Source organism: Gossypium hirsutum, chromosome D01 (assembly GCF_007990345.1).
Source record: "Gossypium hirsutum isolate 1008001.06 chromosome D01, Gossypium_hirsutum_v2.1, whole genome shotgun sequence".
Taxonomy (NCBI): domain Eukaryota; kingdom Viridiplantae; phylum Streptophyta; class Magnoliopsida; order Malvales; family Malvaceae; genus Gossypium; species Gossypium hirsutum.
Genome location: NC_053437.1, coordinates 7194069 through 7208849, shown reverse-complemented (window position 1 = coordinate 7208849; position 14781 = coordinate 7194069).

Here is a 14781-nt window from a genome sequence, read left to right as displayed (position 1 = left end):
CATGCATAAGCAAGACTAAAAAAATGTGCTACAAGAGTAGACAAAAACTTCTAAAACTGAATATTTATTAAACAATAAAAAAAACGAACAAAAAAATATAAAACTTAAGATAATACGGATCCAAATTGACACGTGAAGTCATTTATTAATTTAAAATACTCTCAAAACAGAAATATATTAAGAAGTTGACGAAGAGCCACCCACATTCTAATAAAAATTACTAATGGTTAGTGGGGTTTTAATGAACGACAGTCACCGTCATCTGTCCATCACAACTTGTGAAGACAATAAAGATACCCACAAAATAAATCTATAAACTGAAGAGAGAGAAGACATGTATAGTGGATGAGAAGAAGGAAGAAAGAAAGGGTTAATGGGAGAAGAAATAGATAGGCAATAGCCAGCCCGAAGGCTGACACCACCGTTGAACAAAACAAAAAATAAAAAGTAAACGGCTTGGAGAAAAAATATCTTCATATCTTTAGTTAAGTTTTTGCTGAATGCTATAATGTTGTAATATAATGTTATTAGCAATAGATAATGTAGCATCTATAATGTATAGGGGAAGAAATTATATATAAAAAATATTTGTATATATATTTTATTATGCCTTACACATCAACCTTTCTTTTTCACTCAAATCCATCCCACTCTATCTCAATCTACTTAGAAAAATGAAAGGAAGAAAATTTTCATGAAGAAATTTCTCCTTAACATTATTATCCTTACTTCCTTCCATAAAAATATCTTTTTATTGATAATACCAACTTAGAAATCTAACTTTACATCCAAAATTTAAATAATCCAACTTCACATTCATAAATGAATTCGGTGAAGATAAAATAAAAACCCTGAAATAAAATAAAATTCAAGAAATAAAATTTTAATTTACAAAAGAAATAGAAACTCTTGAATAACTTAAAAAAAAAACAGTTAAAAACCTTTATCTTTTAGAGCCCCTTCAAGATAAGGTAACCAAGAAAACTTTTGGGGTTTGCTTTCAACATGACATCATTGTCATGACTCTTTTTCATTTTATTAAAAAATTATTTGATTGGGAAAAAAATAGCCAAAAAAGAAAAAAAAATATTTTTTATATAAAAAATTGATAAGTGTTTGAAAAAGTTTGGAACAACGTTGATGATGGTTAGAACTTAGAAATGGAGGAAGGAGACAAGCCACAATGGAGATGGAAACCAAAAGAAAAAAGCTTACCTGGATTTGGATAATTTAAATAAAGGTACTGCCATGGGGGAAATTTACAGGAACCCTAGAATTCAGTTATGTGAATGGGTTTGTTAATGAGTTTGATCAGGAGGATGTAGATAACGTGTTATTAAATTCTATTAGGTACAAAAAATTCTCGAAGTTCTTTTTCGAAAAAAGTCTCTAGGTTATGATTCAAATAGCCTTGAAATATATTATGTTGAAGGTGGAAAGATACTAAATACAGGTAATTCCTCTTAACAGCTGCGGATTGTTAAGTAATGTTGATCGAGAGTGACTAGTAACCATGCTGAGTACAGTGTGCAAAGCATACTGGCAGAGTTGATAAATGTTGGAAGCATAGTTAACCCTTAAAATCGAAACAACTTTATTACTCACACAATATCTATAAAACAAGAGCAAATTACAAATATATATATATATATATATATATATTTCTCAATTACTAGTTGCCGCTAGTTTCTTTTTACTGCACACACAATATTCCTTTTGTTTTGTTTTTTTGTTTTTTTCTATTTCTTTCACTTGTGCACACACACTAACATAAGGGCTATTTATAACATAACATAAAATAGACTTAAAGGCTGCTGTAATAAGCTTGTAAAGCTTCGAGCAAATCCATTTTTATCCAATAAGCTCCACTGTTAATGCTTTGTTTATCCTTATCATTACACAATTTCAATCTTTAAGAAACTTTCAGCAAGCTTTCATGTTGCTGTTTTGCCACTAATTTCATGCCACGTTTTAAACCAATTTGTAAAGCCACTCTTAGCTTCATGCTTTTCCGACTTTGAGAATTCGGTTGACTTCTAACACTTCTCCTTAAACCGAGATCTTTATTCCAAGTTTTTCTTTTAAGTTTGTTAAATACGCCCTCTTTCAATTGCTTAGTAAAATGTTTACCAATTGGTCTTTCATTCTGTAGTAGATTAGGTTGATGTTTTTATTCTTCACCAACTCTCAAATAAAGTGATACTTTGTATCAATGAGCTTGCTTTGGCTATGGGACACAAGATTCTTTGCAAGAGATATTGTAGACTTGTTGTCAACATAAATTATAATGGAACCTTCCTGTGTAAGAGTTAGTTCGCTCAAAATATTCTTCAACCAAATTGCTTGACAAGGGCATACTATAGCAGTGTATTCTGCTTCACATGCTGAGAGGGATACTACTTGATGCTTTTTTGAAGACCCTGGAAATGTTGTAGAGCCAATATGGAATAAATATCCAGACGTGCTTTTGTGATAGTCCAAGTCACCACCATAATCATTTTATGACTAACCAACCAATTTTGAACTTTGTGTGTGAAAAAAATGATCCATTGTACTTTTAACATATCTCAAAATTCTTTTTGCTATAATTAGATGGTTTTATTCTGACTTCTGTCACGGGCCGCAGTTCAAAGCCCGTGACCATCGCACCAAATGCATCCAATGGAGGTCTATTGCTCAGATGGGGATCATTTGGCCCACGAGAACTGGCCCGATTCAATGAGCAATTGGAGGAGCCTGTCAGATTGAAGCCCGGTTGGCCCGATAATGAAGAGATTCAGGCTGATATGGTAACTAATCTTAGAAGATGGAGGGAATCTTATCTTGTAAAGATTAGATTAGATTTGATAAGGCTTATCTTGTAAATCCCTAAAATAAAGGGATATAGTTAATCTCGTCCGTCGATGTAATTGTATCTTGACCGTCGGTTTTGGGGAGCTCAACTATAAATAGAGAGCCTCCCCCTCATTTGTACTCATTCCATTGTATTCTGAATTCTTAAGAGTAATAAGAGTTCTGAGAGCATTTACTCAAACACCTTGTGTGCATTCTTTTCTATGGCTTTCTGTTGTTCTTTGGCTTAGCTTCTTTTGGCACAATCGCTTCCGCTATACAAATTGGTGCCTTAGAGGAATTCTAAGGAATCCTCACTTGAGTTAAGGCTGACTTGGGCGAGTTTGGACGAACGGATCGCCTAAGGCCGCACGGTTTGCGAGACCAAAGGTCTAGCCCCGTGACAGTTGGTATCAGAGCTTTTGGTTCGAAGGCACTGTTGGGATGTCGAAAGAAGTTGTTGGTCAGAATGAGCCAATGGAGACTCGAGGAAGGGCCAGAAAAGCGAGTCGATCAAGGGACTTAATTTCAGCTTTGGAGGATCGAGTCGTCACTCTCGAGGAGTCCATGGGGGACGTCAAGGAGAGGATCGACGATGTCGATGATAGACACAATGATGGGTTGAGAACATTGCAAGGACAGCTCAGGGAATTTGTGTGGGATACTATCGGTTCCTCGGTGAATAAGCTGGCTGAAAAGAACGATGCTCTCGAGGCTATGGTGACAGCTTTGAAGGAGGAGATTAATGAGTTTAAGGGGGAGCTCAAGATTTTCAAGGCTGCCATAGGGAATGGAATGTTGGCTTCAAAGCCGAAGCCACAAGCGATGGATGTGCCCAAGCCGAAGGCGTTTAAAGGGGCAAGGTCTGCAAGTGAGGTGGACAACTTTCTTTAGGCCATGGAGCAATACTTTCGTGCGATGAACATCGAGGATGATGTTACAAAGGTAAACACTGTTGCTATGTATTTCACTGACGTTGCTTTGTTATGGTAGAGACGTAGGTCCACTGATGTGAGACGTGGTGGTACTGAGATTGGGACTTGGAAGGATTTTCAAGATGAATTTAAAGCACAGTTTTACCCCGAGTATGCCGAGGATGAAGCTCGAGCGAAGTTGCGTCGGCTAACGCAACGAGGCACGATTAGGGAGTATGTGCGGGAGTTCAGTGAACTCATGCTCCAAATCTCTGATTTGAGCGAGAAAGAAGCATTTTTCTCCTTTACAGATGGGTTGAAACCATGGGCGAAGCAAGAATTGCAACGTCGAGGAGTTCGGGAACTTACCAAAGCCATGATGGTAGCGGAGTCCATAGTGGAACTTGCTCCGAGAAGGGACAGGTTTGAAACTTCCAAGCCCAATAGGAGGGGCAATGGTGGGTACCATGAGGAGGGTGAAGATGGACAAAGCTTTGATGGCAATGGTAGTAGTAGTGATGGTGATGATAGGAAACCACGAAATGGGAAGTAGAGACCTAATAGCCCGAAAGAAAAGAGGGGAAAGTTACGGTGCTACTTTTATAAAGGACCGCACATGAAGAGGGACTGCCCAAAGGTATCTTCAGTTTCGGCTATCAAGAGAAGTGATGAGCCGGAAGAGGCGAAGCATATTGAGGAAAAGCCATCGAGGGTCAATTCGATGGTGCTCATTCCTGAGAAGAGGAATGGTAAAGAAGGGTTGATGTTTGTAGACATCAACATTGCGGGTCGGAAGTAGAATGCTCTTATTGATACGGGAGCATCTGACTTGTTCATATCAGAAAAGGCTGCAAGGAAGCTTGGTCTGCCGATTAAGAAATCGAAGAAGAAGATCAAGACAGTAAATTCCAAGGAGGCCCCAACTATGGGTGTAGTTTGGAATGTGAAGCTACACATCGGCAAATGGAAGGGCAAGGAAGACTTTGAGGTAATCGAATTAGATGATTACGATTATGTACTTGGCTTAAACTTCCTTGATAGGATTCAAACAGTTCTGTATCCATGGGCCGATCAAATCCATATTATCACCGGTCCGTTAACAAAGATTATTGTTCCGGTGCATCGAAATATGAAAGTAGGGGCAAAGGTGTTGTCGTCAATCCAACTAGTCGAGGATGTTTCGTATGGGAGGAACATCGACTCGATAGAACGAGTGGTTACGAAAGCTCCTTCGGAAGTGTTAGTGGCGCAAGAGTTCGATATGAAGCCTGCAGATTCGACTGTGGAGCCGACACCTTTGGGGAAGGTGGGTTGTGCATCGGGCTTCAAGGGAAATGGAGCGATGCAAAGACAGTCGGGACGAGTAAATGCTGCGAGTAAGGTACATTCCGAACACTGTGATAGTATTTTGCATTCTAACTTGTGTACTTGGCAAGAACGTAAGGGCCCTTTCGAAGTTCTTGAGCAAAGAGGCCGAAAGACGGTGGGCAAAGCGAGGCCAAGGGTGTTGAATCAAGAGGATTCTGTTCGAGTCAAGTTAGAATGTGGGCAAGAGAGCGACATAGCTTCTTGTCGTCAAGATGTACAAATGAATAGGACAGTTCGAGTTAAGAAGCGGTGGAAGCCGAGGCAAAAGTCCCAAAGGAAGGGAAAGGCTAAGGCATCAAGACGAGACCGAGGCGAACCAAGTCAGTGCCATTCGGAAGTCGCAACGAGGACGTTGCGAGAATGGGTGGAGGAGAATGTCACGGGCCGCAGTTCAAAGCCCGTGACCATCGCACCAAATGCATCCAATGGAGGTCTATTGCTCAGATGGGGATCATTTGGCCCACGAGAACTGGCCCGATTCAATGAGCAATTGGAGGAGCCTGTCAGATTGAAGCCCGGTTGGCCCGATAACGAAGAGATTCAGGCTGATATGGTAACTAATCTTAGAAGATAGAGGGAATCTTATCTTGTAAAGATTAGATTAGATTTGATAAGGCTTATCTTGTAAATCCCTAAAATAAAGGGATATAGTTAATCTCGTCCGTCGATGTAATTGTATCTTGACCGTCGGTTTTGGGGAGCTCAACTATAAATAGAGAGCCTCCCCCTCATTTGTACTCATTCCATTGTATTCTGAATTCTTAAGAGTAATAAGAGTTCTGAGAGCATTTACTCAAACACCTTGTGTGCATTCTTTTCTGTGGCTTTCTATTGTTCTTTGGCTTAGCTTCTTTTGGCACAATCGCTTCCGCTATACAAATTGGTGCCTTAGAGGAATTCTAAGGAATCCTCACTTGAGTTAAGGCTGACTTGGGCGAGTTTGGACGAACGGATCGCTTAAGGCCGCACGGTTTGTGAGACCAAAGGTCTAGCCACGTGACATTTCTTCATGAATCAACTAACTAATCCCATTGCATACATTATGTTTTTCTGCACGATAGTCAGATACTTTAAACTTCCAATGATGCTTTTAAATAATGTTGAATTTATTGGAGTTAGTTGAATTAACACTTAACTTCATACTAGGTTCCATTGGCGTGGCTATTGGCTTGCAATCTTTCATTTAGAATTTTCTTAAGATTTGTTCCACATACTACTTTTGAAACACAAATATTTCATCTTCCATTTGCTTCACTTTGCATCCAAGAAAACATGACATCTCATCAATATCTGTCATTTCAAATTCTTTAGTCATAGCTTTCTTAAAGTCATTGAACATACCTGGTCTGTTTCTTGTGAAAATCATATCATTTATGTATAAACATGCGATCATGATGTCACCATCTCCATTTTTCTTCGTATATAAGGCATGCTCATATAGACTTTTCATGAACTCATTCTTCTGAAAGTACTCATCTATTCTTGTGTTCCATGCTTGGGGCTTGATTTAAACCATATAAATCTTTCTTTAAGCGATATATTTGTCTTATTGTCTTTGTTTTCTACTTCCATGTGGTTGTTCAATGTAAACTTCTTATTTTAAGTAGTTATTAAGGAATGATAACTTCACGTCCATTTGATAAATCTTCCATTGTTTTGTGTTGTAATTGTTGTGAAAAGACTTATAGTTTCGATTTTGGCTTTATCATAATCCACTTCATGTCTAATACGATCACGGTCGGGAACCCCATTAGTTCAACCCACCAAGCGAGGCTTGCCATTTTTCGCAAGTTGACCTAGCTCAAATTTAACTCGTTAAGCTTAAATCAGCTCGATTCTAGCTCAATGAACTTGACTCATCACAGAGGCGAGTTCGTATCAATGTCTTTACTTGTAGCCTTTGACAACTAGAATTTCTTTGTACTCTCTATTTTGTCCTATTTGTTGGTCTTTGTCTTGTACACCCATTTAACTTCAACTAGGTTGTATCCTTTTTGCAAACTTGTTAACTGTCACGTATCACTTCTTCTTATTGTTGCAATTTCTTCATCCATTTCCTTCTTTCATTTGATATCTTCAATTGTTTCTTCATATGTTATAGGATCACATTTTGTAATTAAACAAAAAAAAGGAATAATTAAGAGTTGTCTATGGGTTCTATAGCATTATAAATGTTGTGTAGACTGCACATTCTTGTAGACACTTCCTTTGAACTACTACTACTTGGTGATGACGATGTTGTAGGAGTTGTTGCAATATGACTTGGTGGATGGCTTTGATCATCACCTTCTTTATCTTGATTGATGAAGTCATTATCTTTATCATCACTAAAAGATAGTCCTTGAATTTACTTTCTTTTTTCGCTCCATCTTTAGTAATTTGTTTCATTGGACTCAAAATTTATTGAAATAATAACTTTCTTGGTGAGAGGGTTGTGTAGTTTATATGCTTTGCTTCTTTTTTCATATCCAATAAAGATGAATTTTATGCCTTTTTTATTGAGCTTCACTCTCGTCTAATTAGGAATGTGAGCATATGTGATGCATCCAAAAAACTTGAGATGTCCAACTCATGCCTTTTGATCGCTCCAAACTTTATTCAGCGTCTTATATTTCTCACTTTCTACTAGGCATCGATTAATAGGTGAATTGCACATTGAACAGCTTTAGCCCAAAAAGTTCTTGGTAGATGTTTACCTTTTACCATGCTTCTTTCCATATCAAGAATAGTGCATTTCTTTCTTTCAGCAATTCCATTTTGTTGTGGTGTATACGTAACTATTAATTAGTGAATAATTATGTGCTTTTTACAAAAGCTTTTAAACAGTTTTGATAAATACATGCCCTCGTTATTAGTTTTGAATATCTTAATATAATGTCCACTTTGTTTTTCCACCATAGTTTTGAACTCCATGAATTTATTAAGTACTTCTAATTTTATTTTAAGAAAATATATCTAACTTTTTCTACTAAAATCATCAATAAAGGTAAGAAAATACATGTTTCTTCCAACTGATGCTATATCAAAATGACCTACTATGTCAAAGTGTACAATCTTCAGTAGTCTCCAAGCTCTTTGAGATTTTACAACTTCAAAACTTTGTTGAGATTTAACACATTCAATTTTATTTTCTTGATTTTCATTTGATTTTGTTTGGCTGTTTCTTTCTTTTCCCCTACATATCCCCTAGGCTTTACCCTAGTAAATGTCCAAGCCCAACCAGAAACATATCCACGAAGGGTACCCGTTACCATAATACCTCAACAATATTAAGTCGGTACCTCAGCATCGGTGAACTACCTAACAGGTTCAGAATCCAATCCCGAGGATAATCCGACCATCCCAGTTTTTCCGATTTGGATGACATGGCTGAAATGGATAGAGCAATAGTAGAATTGCCAAAACAGCTAGAAGATCAATGCAAGTGGTTGGAGGAGAAATTTAGTGCTATGGAGAATGCTGACTACCTTTACGAGGTTGATGCTAAGGATTTAAGTTTAGTCTCGGATCTAGTGCTCCCACTAAAATTCAAGACTCAAAAATTTAAAAAATATAATGAGATTAGTTGTCTTTAAGCCCGCATCATAATGTTCTACCGGAGAATCACGGGATACGTCAATAATGAACAATTTTTAATTCACCGCTTCTAAGAGAGTTTGGTTGGGTCGGTTGCTAAGTGGTACAACCAGCTAAATGGTGCCAAAATAAGCTCATGAAAAAAATTGGCACAGACTTTAATGAAACAATGCAGTCATGTAACTAACATGACGCCTGAAAGGATTACATTGCAAAACATGAAAAAGAAGCAGAGTGAAACAGGTAGTACGCTCATATATGAAGAGAGGTGGCAACGCTAGTCCAACCGCCTCTTCTGGAGAAAGAGACAATAATTCTTTTCATAAATACTTTGAAAGCCTTGTTCATTAACCATATGTTGGAAAGCGCTACCAAGAGTATCTCAGATATAGTAATGTCTAGTGAGATGATTGAAAATGTAGTAAGGAGCGAGAAAATAGACGCGGGGAAAAACGCCAAAAGATCAGCCCCGAGGAATAAGGAAAATGAAGTGAGTAACGTGAGCGTGTATAATAAAGGTTATTCAAGACCGGTCACTGTCCAACCAAAGACCATAACAACCATCCATCAAGGCCCCTCAAGGCAAGAATCTAACTCAAGACCAAACACAAAAAAACTCCAGTTCACACCTATCCTGATGATATATAGAGAGTTATGTCAGAATATGTTCGATGCGCATGTGGTATCCCTGTTTTACTTAAAACCCATACAACTTCCATTCCCAAAATGGTACGATGTGAATGTTTAACGTGAGTACCAAGCAGGAATAACGGGACACTTAATTAAGAACTGTACTGCATTTAAAAAGTTAATTAAGAGGTTCATCAAGATGGGGATCGTTAGGTTCGATGATCCATCAAGACCTAATGTGGTAGGAAATCTGTTACTCAGTCATTCAGATTAAGGGGTGAACGCGATAATTGAAAGTGGAGGAAAGAGAACCAAAATTGATGTGGTGGAAGTAAAAACCTCACTAAAATGAGTTTGGAAAAAGATGATAGACGGAGGATTAATCATGCAAGATTCAGAGGAGAAACCTAAAGAAGTGAGGAGCTACTGCGAGTTCCCCACTAAAAAAGGTCATGGAATCCAAGAGTGAGTTGAATTCAAAGCTTTGGTGCAAAGTCTAATGGATAACAAAGAGTTGGAATTCTTTGAAGAGGTCAAAGGACTGGAAGGAATGTTGGGAAATCTGAGCATCAACACCATATCCAAATAAAGAATTAGGGAAGAAAACCTGTCAGGCATTTGTCCTTATATCCTCGAAAGTGTTCTGAACAATTAGATTACGGAAAAGATCCCTGCAATTTTTAAAACTAATTCAAAGTAATGTTCAAAGCATACTTATTGCTCTAAGCCTGGGAGCAATAAGAATCCTTTTGTGAAATAGGCATATGTCAAATAGCCTTATTTTAATAAAATGCATAGTTGTGTTTCATTTTGGTAAATATTATTTTATTTCTTCCATTTAATTCATACTCATACCACACAAATGATTATTCTTAGATTCATTTATTTTTTGGGTCTTTCTTCGTTCATATAACAGGTTTCCAGATATCAATGATATGAGCAACACTGCTACTGACTCAGAATCTCCTTTTGAGTAAGATATGTGTCTAGAGGAACTTCAGGACTTTGAAGATGATCAAAATTATAACCTATCTCCTCATTTGTTAATGATGGTAGAACAAGATGAGAAACAAATCCTACCTCACAAAGAATCAGTAGAAATTGTGAGCTTAGGAGAAGAGAAAGATATGAAAATCGGAGCTTGTATCACCGCAAAGACAAAGTGAAACCCCATTGAGTTGCTCAAAGAATTCAAAGATGTCTTCGTATGGTCGTATCAAGATATGCCTGGGCTAAACACTAATATCGTGGTACACCGGCTCCCCATAAAGGAAGAGTGCAAGCCAGTTTAATAGAAGCTCCGAAGGATAGGGCCCGACGTCTTGCTGAAAATAAAAGAAAAATTGATAAGTGTTTGAAAAAGTTTGGAGCAACGTTGATGATGGTTAGAACTTAGAAATGGAGGAAGGAGACAAGCCACAATGGGGATGGAAACCAAAAGAAAAAAGCTTACCTGGATTTGGATAATTTAAATAAAGGTACTGCCATGGGGGAAATTTACAGGAACCCTAGAATTTAGTTATGTGAATAGGTTTGTTAATGAGTTTGATCAGGAGGATGTAGATAACGTGTTATTAAATTCTATTAGGTACAGAAAATTCTCGAAGTTTCTTTTTCGAAAAAGGTCTCCAGGTTATGATTCAAAGAGCCTTGAAATATATTATGTTGAAGGTGGAAAGATACTAAATATAGGTAATTCCTCTTAACAGCCGTGATTTGTTAAGTAATGTTGATCGAGAGAGACTAGTAACCATGCTGAGTACAGTGTGCCATGTATACGGGCAGAGTTGATAAATGTTGGAAGCGTAGTTAACCCTTACAATCGAAACAACTTTATTACTCACACAATATCTATAAAACAATAGCAAATTACAAATATATATATTTCTCAATTACTAGTTGCAGCTAGTTTCTTTTTACTCTAACTCACGCTACTTTCTACTGCACACACAATATTCCTTTTTTATTCTATTTCTTTCACTTGTGATGCACACACACTAACATAAGGGCTATTTATAACATAACATAAATAGAGTTAAAGGCTGCTGCAATAAGCTTGTAAAGCTTCGAGCAAATCCATGGTTATCCAATAAGCTCCACTGTTAATGCTTTGTTTATCCTTATCATTACACAATTTCAATCTTTAAGAAACTTTCAGCAAGCTTTCATGTTGCTATTTTGCCACTAATTTCATGCCACGTTTTAAACCAATTTGTAAAGCCACTCTTAGCTTCATGCTTTTCCAACTTTTAGAAGTCGCTTTGACTTCTAACACTTCTCCTTAAACCGAGATCTTTATTCCAAGTTTTTCTTTTAAGTTTGTTAAATACGCCCTCTTTCAATTGCTTCGTAAAATGTTTACCAATTGGTCTTTCATTCTGTAGTAGATCTTAATGTTTTTATTCTTCACCAACTCTCAAATAAAGTGATACTTTGTATCAATGAGCTTGCTTTGGCTATGGGACACAAGATTCTTTGCAAGAGATATTGTAGACTTTTTGTCAACATAAATTGTAATAGAACCTTCCTGTGTAAGAGTTAGTTCGCTCAAAATATTCTTCAACCAAATTGCTTGACAAGGGCATACTATAGCAGTGTATTCTGCTTCACATTCTGAGAAGGCTACTATTTGATGCTTTTTCGAAGACCCTGGAAATGTTGTAGAGCCAATATGGAATAAATATCCAGATGTGCTTTTGTGATAGTCCAAGTCACCACCATATTCATTTTATGACTAACCAACTAATTTTGAACTTTAAGTGTAAAAAAAATGATCCATTGTGCTTTTAACATATCTCAAAATTCTTTTGGTATAATTAGATGGTTTTGTTCTGACTTCTTCATGAATCAACTAATTAATCCCATTGCATACATTATGTTTTCCTGCACGATAGTCAGATACTTTAAACTTCAAATGATGCTTTTAAATAATGTTGAATTTATTGGCGCTAGTTGAATTAACACTTAACTTCATACTAGGTTCCACTGGTGTGGCTACTGGCTTGCAATCTTTCATTTAGAATTAGCTTAAGATTTGTTCCACATATTGCTTTTGAAACACAAATATTTCATCTTCCATTTGCTTCACTTTGCATCCAAGAAAACATGACATCTCATCAATATCTGTCATTTCAAATTCTTTAGTCATAGCTTTCTTAAAGTCATTGAACATACCTGGTCTGTTTCTTGTGAAAATCATATCATTTATATATAAACATGCGATCATGATGTCACCATCTCCATTTTTCTTCGTATATAAGGCATGCTCATATAGACTTTTCATGAACTCATTCTTCTAAAAGTACTAATCTATTCTTGTGTTCCATGCTTGGGGCTTGATTTAAACCATATAAAGCTTTCTTTAAGCGATATATTTGTCTTATTGTCTTTGTTTTCTACATCCATGTGGTTGTTCAATGTAAACTTCTTATTTTAAGTAGTTATTAAGGAATGATAACTTCACGTCCATTTGATAAATCTTCCATTGTTTTGTGTTGTAATTGTTGTGAAAAGACTTATAGTGTTGATTTTGGCTACTGGAGCAAACACTTCATCATAATCCACTTCATGTCTAATACGATCACGGTCGGGAACGCCTTTGGTTCAGCTCACCAAGCGAGGCTTGCCATTTTTCGCAAGCTGACCTAGCTCAAATTTAGCTCGTTGAGCTTAAATCAGCTCGATTCTAGCTCAATGAACTTGACTCATCACCGAGGTGAGCTCGTATCAATGTCTTTACTTGTAGCCTTTGACAACTAGAATTTCTTTGTACTCTCCATTTTCCCCTTTTTGTTGGTCTTTGTCTTGTACACCCATTTAACTTTAACTGGGTTGTATCCTCTTAGCAAACTTGTTAACTCTCACGTATCATTTCTTCTTATTGTTGCAATTTCTTCATCCGTTTCCTTATTTCATTTGATATCTTCAATTGTTTCTTCATATGTTATAGGATCACATTTTGTAATTAAACAAAATAATGAATAATTAAGAGTTGTCTCTATGGGTGCTATAGCATTATAAATGTTGTGTAGACTGCACATTCTTGTAGACACTTCCTTTGAACTACTACTACTTGGTGATGACGATGTTGTAGGAGTTGTTGCAACATGTCTTGGTGGATGGCTTTGATCATCACCTTCTTTATCTTGATTAATGAAGTCATCATCTTTATCATCACTAAAAAATAGTCCTTCAATTTACTTTTCTTTGTCGCTCCATCTTTAGTAATTTGTGTCATTGGACTCAAAATTTATTGAAATAATAACTTTCTTGGTGAGAGGGTTGTGTAGTTTATATGCTTTGCTTCTTTTTTCATATCCAATAAAGATGCATTTCATGCCTTTTTTATTGAGCTTCACTCTCGTCTAATTAGGAATGTGAGCATATGTGATGCATCCAAAAAACTTGAGATGTCCAACTCATGGCTTTTGATCGCTCCAAACTTTATTTAGTGTCTTATATTTCACACTTTCTACTAGGCATCGATTAATAGGTAAACTGCACATTGAACAACTTTAGCCCAAAAAGTTCTAGGTAGATGTTTACCTTTTACCATGCTGCTTTCCATATCAAGAATAGTGCGTTTCTTTCTTTCAGTAATTACATTTTGTTGTGGTGTATATGTAATTATCAATTGGTGAATAATTATGTGCTCTTTACAAAAGCTTTTAAACAGTTTTGATAAATACTTGCCCTCGTTATTAGTTTTGAATATCTTAATATAATGTCCACTTTGTTTTTCCACCATAGTTTTGAACTCCATGAATTTATTAAGTATTTCTAATTTTATTTTAAGGAAATATATCTAACTTTTTCTACTAAAATCATCAATAAAGGTAAGAAAATACATGTTTCCTCCAACTGATGGTATATCAAAATGACCTACTATGTCAAAGTGTACAATCTTCAGTAGTCTCCAAGCGCTTTGATATTTACAACTTCAAAACTTTGCTGAGATTTGACACATTCAACTTTATTTTCTCGATTTTCATTTGATTTTGTTTGGCTATTTCTTTCTTTTCCCCTACATATCCCCTAGGCTTTACCCCAGTAAATGTCCAAGCCCAACCAGAAACATATCCACGAGGTGTACCCGTTACCATAATACCTTAACAATATTAAGTCGGTACCTCAGCACCGGTGAACTACCTAACAGGTTCAGATTCCAATCCCGAGGATAATCTGACCAACCCAGTTTTTCGATTTGGATGACATGGCTGAAATGGATAGAGCAAGAGTAGAATTGACAAAACAAGTAGAAGATCAATGCAAGTGGTTGGGGGAGAAATTTAGTGCTATAGAGAATGCTAACTACCTTTGCGGGGTTGATGCTAAGGATTTATGTTTAGTTCCGGATCTAGTACTCCCACTAAAATTCAAGACTCAAGAATTCAAAAAATATAATGAGATTAGTTGTCTTGAAGCCCACATCATAGTGTTCTACCAAAGAATCACGGGATAC